Source organism: Pongo abelii, chromosome 9 (genome assembly GCF_028885655.2).
Source record: "Pongo abelii isolate AG06213 chromosome 9, NHGRI_mPonAbe1-v2.0_pri, whole genome shotgun sequence".
In the NCBI taxonomy this organism is placed as follows: Eukaryota; Metazoa; Chordata; class Mammalia; order Primates; family Hominidae; genus Pongo; species Pongo abelii.
Genome location: NC_071994.2, coordinates 73,077,788 through 73,085,285, shown reverse-complemented (window position 1 = coordinate 73,085,285; position 7,498 = coordinate 73,077,788). Strand labels below are relative to the sequence as shown.

Below are 7,498 nucleotides of genomic sequence, written 5' to 3'. Positions count from 1 at the left end.
CTCCACCCTCCACATCTTCCCCATCACAGTTGGGAGCAACTCCTTTCTATTAGATGTTTATGCCAAAAATTGGGTCTCATCTTTGACTCTCTGTTGTCTCACATCCTATATCCAACCTGTCAAAAATATCACTGACATTATTTTTGAAATATATCCCCAATCCCATTACTTCCCACTACATACACTGCTACCTTGATCCTGAGCCAACTTTCTCTCCCTTCCCTGGATTCCTGCAATAGTCTCCAGGCACTTTTCCCCAATTCTACCCTTCCCTATTTGTGCTATTATCTATCACAGATGCCACAGAAAACTTTAAAAATGTAAGTCTCCTCCCTCTCTGCTGAAAACAATGTCTTTGGTTCTGAGAGAAATGAGGAACCTTTGCAAAGTTCCACAAAGGCCTATGAGGTCCTGTATGATCTGGCCCCAGCACCCTAACTTGATTCTCCTACTCATTCGCTTCATCCTAGCAGGCTGCCTGATGATCTTCGAATACCAGGTGTTTTTATGTCTTAGGGCATTTTCTCTGGCTGTTCCATTTTCTTAGGCTGTTCCTCTCCTGTGGGAGACTCCTATATCCTACATTATCTTATGGCTGTCTCACATCCTATCATCTCCCCTTTTTGTTGTAGCCATTGCTGTGGGAACCATTTGAGTGCTGGTGTAGGTTGATAGAACCTTGCTCAGCTGCATTGCACCCCAGAGTTTCTCTCCTTTTTTGCATGGCACCTCAGGGATCTCATTCAGTTATTCTGGTGCATGTATAGACCTAAAAGTGCAAGGAAATTCACCCTCCTTGGGTTATCCTTGACCTATAGGGTGTGGAAGCCAGTGGATAAGAGTTCCCCTCTTCTGTCTCTGGAGTGGACAATTATTTGGTTCCTTCTCCATGGTTCTTCATGTGGAACTGGTTACAGTGATGACTGCATTATCCAGCTCAATAATGCACCTTTGGATCCATATTCTCTTTCCTGTTCCACTCCTTCATCCTATTCTTCTTCATTGTATAATTTTTCTATATATACCACTTGTCTGGAATTACAGGTTTGGCTTTTTAAAGAAACAAAGCCAGTATTTCCTCACCTCATTTAATATTTGCTAGAATTCCCTTTGCAATGAGGCCTGCAATGATCTCTTTATTTCAGATTTCAACTTCCCCTGCTCCCTGCTGGAATTCCTATCCTCATTACCCTTGATCCTTTTTTTGGTTTGTTTTTTTAAAATCATGACAGTGAACCTTTGTATATTATTATGTAATTTACTTACTATGTCCTTTTATTATCCTTCTCCAACCTTTAGCAAAATTATTCTAAGGGATCTGTTTTGTTCATGAATTTTTTCTTAACCGAATCAGCAAAAATATTTACATTTTTATTGTACTAAATTTGCCAAATATATTTACAGAATTTTATGTGAACATAGCATTGAACAGAATTAAAGCTTGAGACATGAAATAATTCAATATTTTGAGGTAGGGCTGAAGCAGGAGACTGAAAGCAGCAGCTCATTTGATGGGTAATGTAAGTATTAAGGGGAGCCAAGAGGAGAGAAGGAGTTTCAGAAGAGTGGTCAATTCAGAAAAAAGCTGCTGAAAGATCAACATGAATGAAGACAAGTATGTGACCATGGCATCATATAGAGGTCATTTCTGGCCCAAATGAGCACTTTTTCAGGTAGATTAGAATGTGCTAATACTACAGGAAATTTGTGGGAGTTGAATCTGAATATGTAGACATTCCTAGGTATTTTTATGCAAAGAAGAGCTAAACTTTGAAAAAATAGAGAGGATATAAGATCATGGAGGAGAAGATTATAAAGTGCTCAGAAACTTTTTTTCTTTTCAAGCATAAGTTTTCTGTGGAGGGAGAGATAGATGACAAATAAGGCTCTAAATAATAAACATTAGGCTGGGCGCGGTGACTCACGCCTGTAGTCCCAGCACTTTGGGAGGCCGAGGCGGGCAGATCACAAGAGGTCAGGAGATGGAGACCATCCTGGCTAACACGGTGAAACCTCGTCTCTACTAAAAATAGAAAAAATTAGCCGGGCCCCGTAGTGGGCACCTGTGGTCCCAGCTGGTCGGAAGGCTTAGGCAGGACAATCACGTGAGCCAGGGAGGCGGAGTTTGCAGTGAGCCGAGATAGCACCACTGCACTCCGGCCTGGGCGAAGGAGCGAGACTCCACCTCAAAAACAAAAAACAAACAAACAAAAAAACCACTAATTATACAAAAAGACATTTTGTGTGTAATTCCAGTATTCTCCCTACAACCCTGAGATAAAGGTAGGGCAGTTTTATTACCCATTTCCAGAGAAGAAACAGGGGCTTGAAATAAGCTATTTGCCACATCTTCTAGCTACCTGACCTTGGACAATCATGATTTTGGCCGAGGCTTCAGATTCTAAATTTTTCCCATACTTTATGGAAAAAAAGGAAATTTGGATATACAAAACATGAGTTGCCTTTGGGCATTTGGGTAGAAGCAAAAGGAGATGATTATTTAGAACATTAAATTTGGAAAATGCTAGAACTCAAACTTGGCTGAGTGACACTATTAACTATGGTGTCTTAAAGGTATTATTTTCCCAACACTCAATTTTCTCATATTGAAAAAAGACCAATAACTAAGCAGTTACTTTGCTTACTGACTGTGCTGTCTTGATGCATTATCTCGTTTAATTCTCATAAGAACTTCATTAAATAAATTCTAACAAGAAGAGTATCCAGGTAAAAACTGGGCAACTTCAGTGTTTAAGGCTTTTGACAGAAGAAAGAAAAATGAGCGAGAGGAGAGAAATATTAAAAATTGTTAAGCATAAAGTTTGTGTGTGGGGGAGCCAGATGTTAGTCTTTCTAAAGATGAAAGAGTTCTGCGATGAAAATTAAGGAAATGGAAGACGGACGGAGGGAGACCCACATGAACAGGAAAGTTAATGTGAGTTTAGATGAAGGAAAACCAAAAGAGAAGGCTCTTCATCTTCTTGTAAGCTGGAGGCATAGCTGTATTTTCAAAGTTTATGTTAAAAGAACCTGGAAGATGTATTACAGAGCAGTACCCTTTAATGGGGCTTTCTGCAAGGATAGAAATAGTCTTTACCTAAATTGTCCAATATAGTAGCCACTAGTCACATGGGGTTATTGAGCACTTAAATTAGGTCTATTGAGCACTTAAATTTAGATGCTACTGAACACTTAATTTTTTGTGATTGAGGTATGAATTTTTAATTTTGTTTATTTTTGATTACTAGAAATAGCCACATTTGGGCAAGTGGCAATGCTATTAGATAGTATACTTCCAGATAAGTTAAACAGATTGTATGATTAACTGAGGCACTGGAATTGCAGGGTTCATCTGACTTATACAGGCACTTAAGCCAGAAAGTTCAACAGAAAATTTACTCATATGATTGGGAGTTTTGTTTGATTGGTAGGTTGAATGGTAACAATGTATGACCTAAATGAATTGATTTAAATGTATTTTACTTGTTTGATCAAGATAATCCTGTCACCAAGAACACAAAACAATACCACATCTGCATTCCTTTATGAGAACTGTTTAGTGGTATCAGGTCTATTGATATCTAAATATTTAGATATCAGTAAAAATGAAAGTTTCTTGTGGGCAGGAACCATAGATTATGCTTCTCCATGTCTATGAGAACTTCTAGTGGATTTTGTTTAAGGACTAGGAATGGTAACAAGGGCTCATCATAGAAGGTGATTGAACCCTGTAATCCTATGTACTCCGGATACTCTTCCTAGAAGGTGAAGGAGCCTATGAAGATCAACAAGGAGAATTTCCAGGAGCCATGTCAGCCTCCAATATCACCTCAACACATCCAGCTGCCTTCTTGTTGATGGGGATTCCAGGCCTGTAACACCTGCACATCTGGATCTCCATCCCCTTCTTCTCAGCATATACACTGGCCCTGCTTGGAAACTGCACCCTCCTTCTCATCATCCAGGCTGATGCAGCCCTCCATGAGCCCATATACCTCTTTCTGGCCATGTTGGCAGCCATCGACCTGGTCCTTTCCTCCTCAGCACTGCCCAAAATGCTTGCCATATTCTGGTTCAGGGATCGGGAGATCAACTTCTTTGCCTGTCTGGTCCAGATGTTCTTCCTTCACTCCTTCTCCATCATGGAGTCAGCAGTGCTGCTGGCCATGGCCTTTGACCACTATGTGGCTATCTGCAAGCCACTGCACTACACCACGGTCCTGACTGGGTCCCTCATCACCAAGATTGGCATGGCTGCTGTGGCCTGGGCTGTGACACTAATGACTCCACTCCCCTTCCTGTTGAGATGCTTCCACTACTGCTGAGGCCCAGTGATTGCCCACTGCTACTGTGAACACATGGCTGTGGTGAGGCTGGTATGTGGGGACACTAGCTTCAACAATATCGATGGCATTGCTGTGGCCATGTTTATTGGAGTGTTGGATCTATTCTTTATCATCCTATCTTTTATCTTTATCCTTCAGGCAGTTCTACAACTCTTCTCTCAGGAGGCCCGCTACAAAGCATTTGGGACATGTGTCTCTCACATAGATGCCATCTTAGCCTTCTACACACCTTCATTCATCTCTTCAGTCATGCACTGTGTGGCCTGCCATGCTGCCCCACACGTCCACATTCTCCTCGCCAATTTCTATCTGCTCTTTCCACCCATGGTCAATCCTATCATCTATGGCATTAAGACCAAGCAGATCTGTGACAGAGTCTTGGGAGTATTCCTGAGAAAAGATGTGTGAATAGAGAGTGAGGAATAAGTGGAAAAAGAGTGGGGCACATGAATGCTGTAGCGGGCCAGGGCTGTGATGACAGTAGATGGCTGCTAGACTCCATGTTTAGTTCTTTTCTTGTATTATGAAAAGAATAAATGATGTCCTGAAGCTCAGTGCCAACAGTCTGTTTAGAATTTGTGGGTCTTTGCCCTCTGGTAGCCTCTGGATTGAACCTGGTGACTGTGCTGTCTCCTCACAGAGCCCTGACTCCTGTCAGTAAACTTGACAGAGTCTTGACCCTCCGGCCTCATGGTGACTTTGCTGAAGATCACAAAGATGCTTCCAAGTTCATTTGCTTAAGAGAAGGTTGTGAAAATCTGAATTTCTATCTCTGGCTTGTTGGAAATTTGGTGAATTATCCACTCAGATTCCCGAATTAGGACCCCTACTCCATCCAGTGCAGGAATTCCACTATATTTTAACAGTTGATTCCTAGACTCTACCTAAACACTGTCAGTGCTGGTGCACTTGCATCCTTTAGGCTTATTTATTCCAAGTGAGACAGCTCTGCTTGTTAGAAGGTTATTTCTTCAACTAAGCCAGTGTGTATTCTTTGATTCTTTTTACCTCCTCATCCTCATGGCTATTCCATCTCATTAAATACTTTGAAGAAAAACCATATCCTGTGACATTTTATTATATATCACATAACTCTTTCTTTGTGCATAGATGTATCTTATGTTTTCAACGAGAATATGAATTGTTTACTTATTTAATAATCTAGCCAAGTCTATGCTATCGGCTAGGGACACAGACTGTTAAGAAAGGGATGCTGGACTTATGTTTATGTCCTCAGACAGAGGATGGAATAATTCCAATGGTTTGTATTCTCTAAACTCACCATTCCAAGGCCCAGCATAGAAGAAATATGAGAAGTCAAAGAAGATGAGATGTGGGCATATTGACTTAGGGTTTTGTTCTATTTCGTGCAAACTTAGGTACTCAAGAATTCCCTTAATATTAATCCTGAGAACTGCACCTCTGATGCTCCCTCATACCATATCTTATGAGTTGAATTTTCTTCCCCTTTCCAATTTATATGTTAAAATCCTAACACCCAGCACTTCAGAATGTGACTGTACTTGGGGATAAAGTCTTTAAAGTAATACTTAAGTTAAAATGAGATGATTAGGATGGGCCTTAATCCAATATGATGGGTGTCTATATAAGAGGAGAAAATTTGTACACAGACACAGGCAGAGTGAAGACCACATAAAGATACAGAAAGATGGCCATGTACAAGCCAAGAAGAGCGGACTCAGTAGCAACCAGTTCTGCTTGGATCTTGGACTTCTATCTTCTAGAATTGTGAAGAAATAAATTTCTGTTTATTAGGCCACCCAGTTTGTATTAGCTCTTATAGAAGCCCTAGAAAACTACTTTTGGCACCAGGAAGTAGGGTGGTACTGTAACTAATACCTAAAAATGTGGAAGTTGCTTGGAAACTGAGTAATGGGTTGAAGCTGAAAAAGTTTTGAGGTGCATGTTAAAAAAGGCTAAGATTTCTTCGAAGAGATTGTAGGTAGAAATATGAATATTAAAGATGCTTTTAGTGAGGTCTCAGGAAGGAGGAACTGGAAGAAAGATGATCTATGTTATCAAATGAAAAAGAACTTGGACAAATTGTGTTCTAGTGCTTTGTGGAAAATAGAACTTGTAAGTAATGAACTTGGATATTTAGCTGAGGAGATTTCTAAGCAAAGTGCTGAAATTGTGACCCAGTTTGTTCTTGTTGCTTATGAGAGAGGGGAGAGATAAGTTGGAGAAGAATTTAAGCAAAAAGGAATCGGGAATTAAAGATTGAAAAATTCTCAGCATATCCATATTGCAATAAATAAGTGTAATTTGGAAAGAATATCAAGGGTGTGGCTGGACAACCATTTTCTAAAAAGATTAGGTATATTATATGAAATAAACCAGCACAGAATGACAAATACTGCATGGTCCCACTCATATTTGGGAGGTAAAGAAAAGTTGATGTTACAGAAGTAGAGACTAGAATAGTGGTTACCAGAGGCTTGGAAGAGTAGGGGGGAAGAGGGTATAGGGAGGCGTTGGTTAATGGGTAGAAAATTGCCCTTTAGGTAGAAGGAATAAGTTCTAGTATTCTATAGCACACTAGAATGACAATACTTAATAATTTAGTATAGATTTCAAAACAGCCAGGAGTGGATTTTGAATGTTCAACACAATGAAATGATAAATATTTGAGGTGATAGATTATCTCAAATTGATTAACCTGATTTGATCATTACCAGTTGTATACATGTATGAAAATATTGCATGTGCCCTCTAAATATGTACAATATGTGCCAATTTTTAAAAAAAGGATTAGGCATGTGTTTATGGATACAATCAGCCATCTCAGCAGAGGCCAGGAATAGAGATGGGGCTATGCAGGAAAGACTACGGGAATCCCTTTTATCTGGTAGTTTGGACCCCATGAATTACATCAGAGACCAACATGCATTTTGAGAATTTTATTAGCAGCAGAAATGAACAGAGTTAGGATGACATGAAAGAAGGTAGTTGGACTTCCGGGATTCCAGAGGATGGCCCAGTAGAGCTATTTAGCTGCAAACATGCATTATCCTTCAAGAAAAGGGAAAACATATCCTAAGGTTGTTCAGAGGTTGGCAGGGCTACCACTGCCACCACAAGCCCAAAAGACACAGATCCAGGAGGTTAGGCTGCCTCTTCCTTGTTTCCAG

General features: G+C 40.2%; 1 pseudogene; it reads left to right on the top strand.

Annotated features, from left to right (window-relative positions):
• The first annotated feature begins 3,809 nt into the window (after nt 1-3,809).
• LOC100453478 (olfactory receptor 52K2-like) lies at nt 3,810-4,754 on the top strand (annotated as a pseudogene).
• Nucleotides 4,755-7,498: the final 2,744 nt, after the last annotated feature.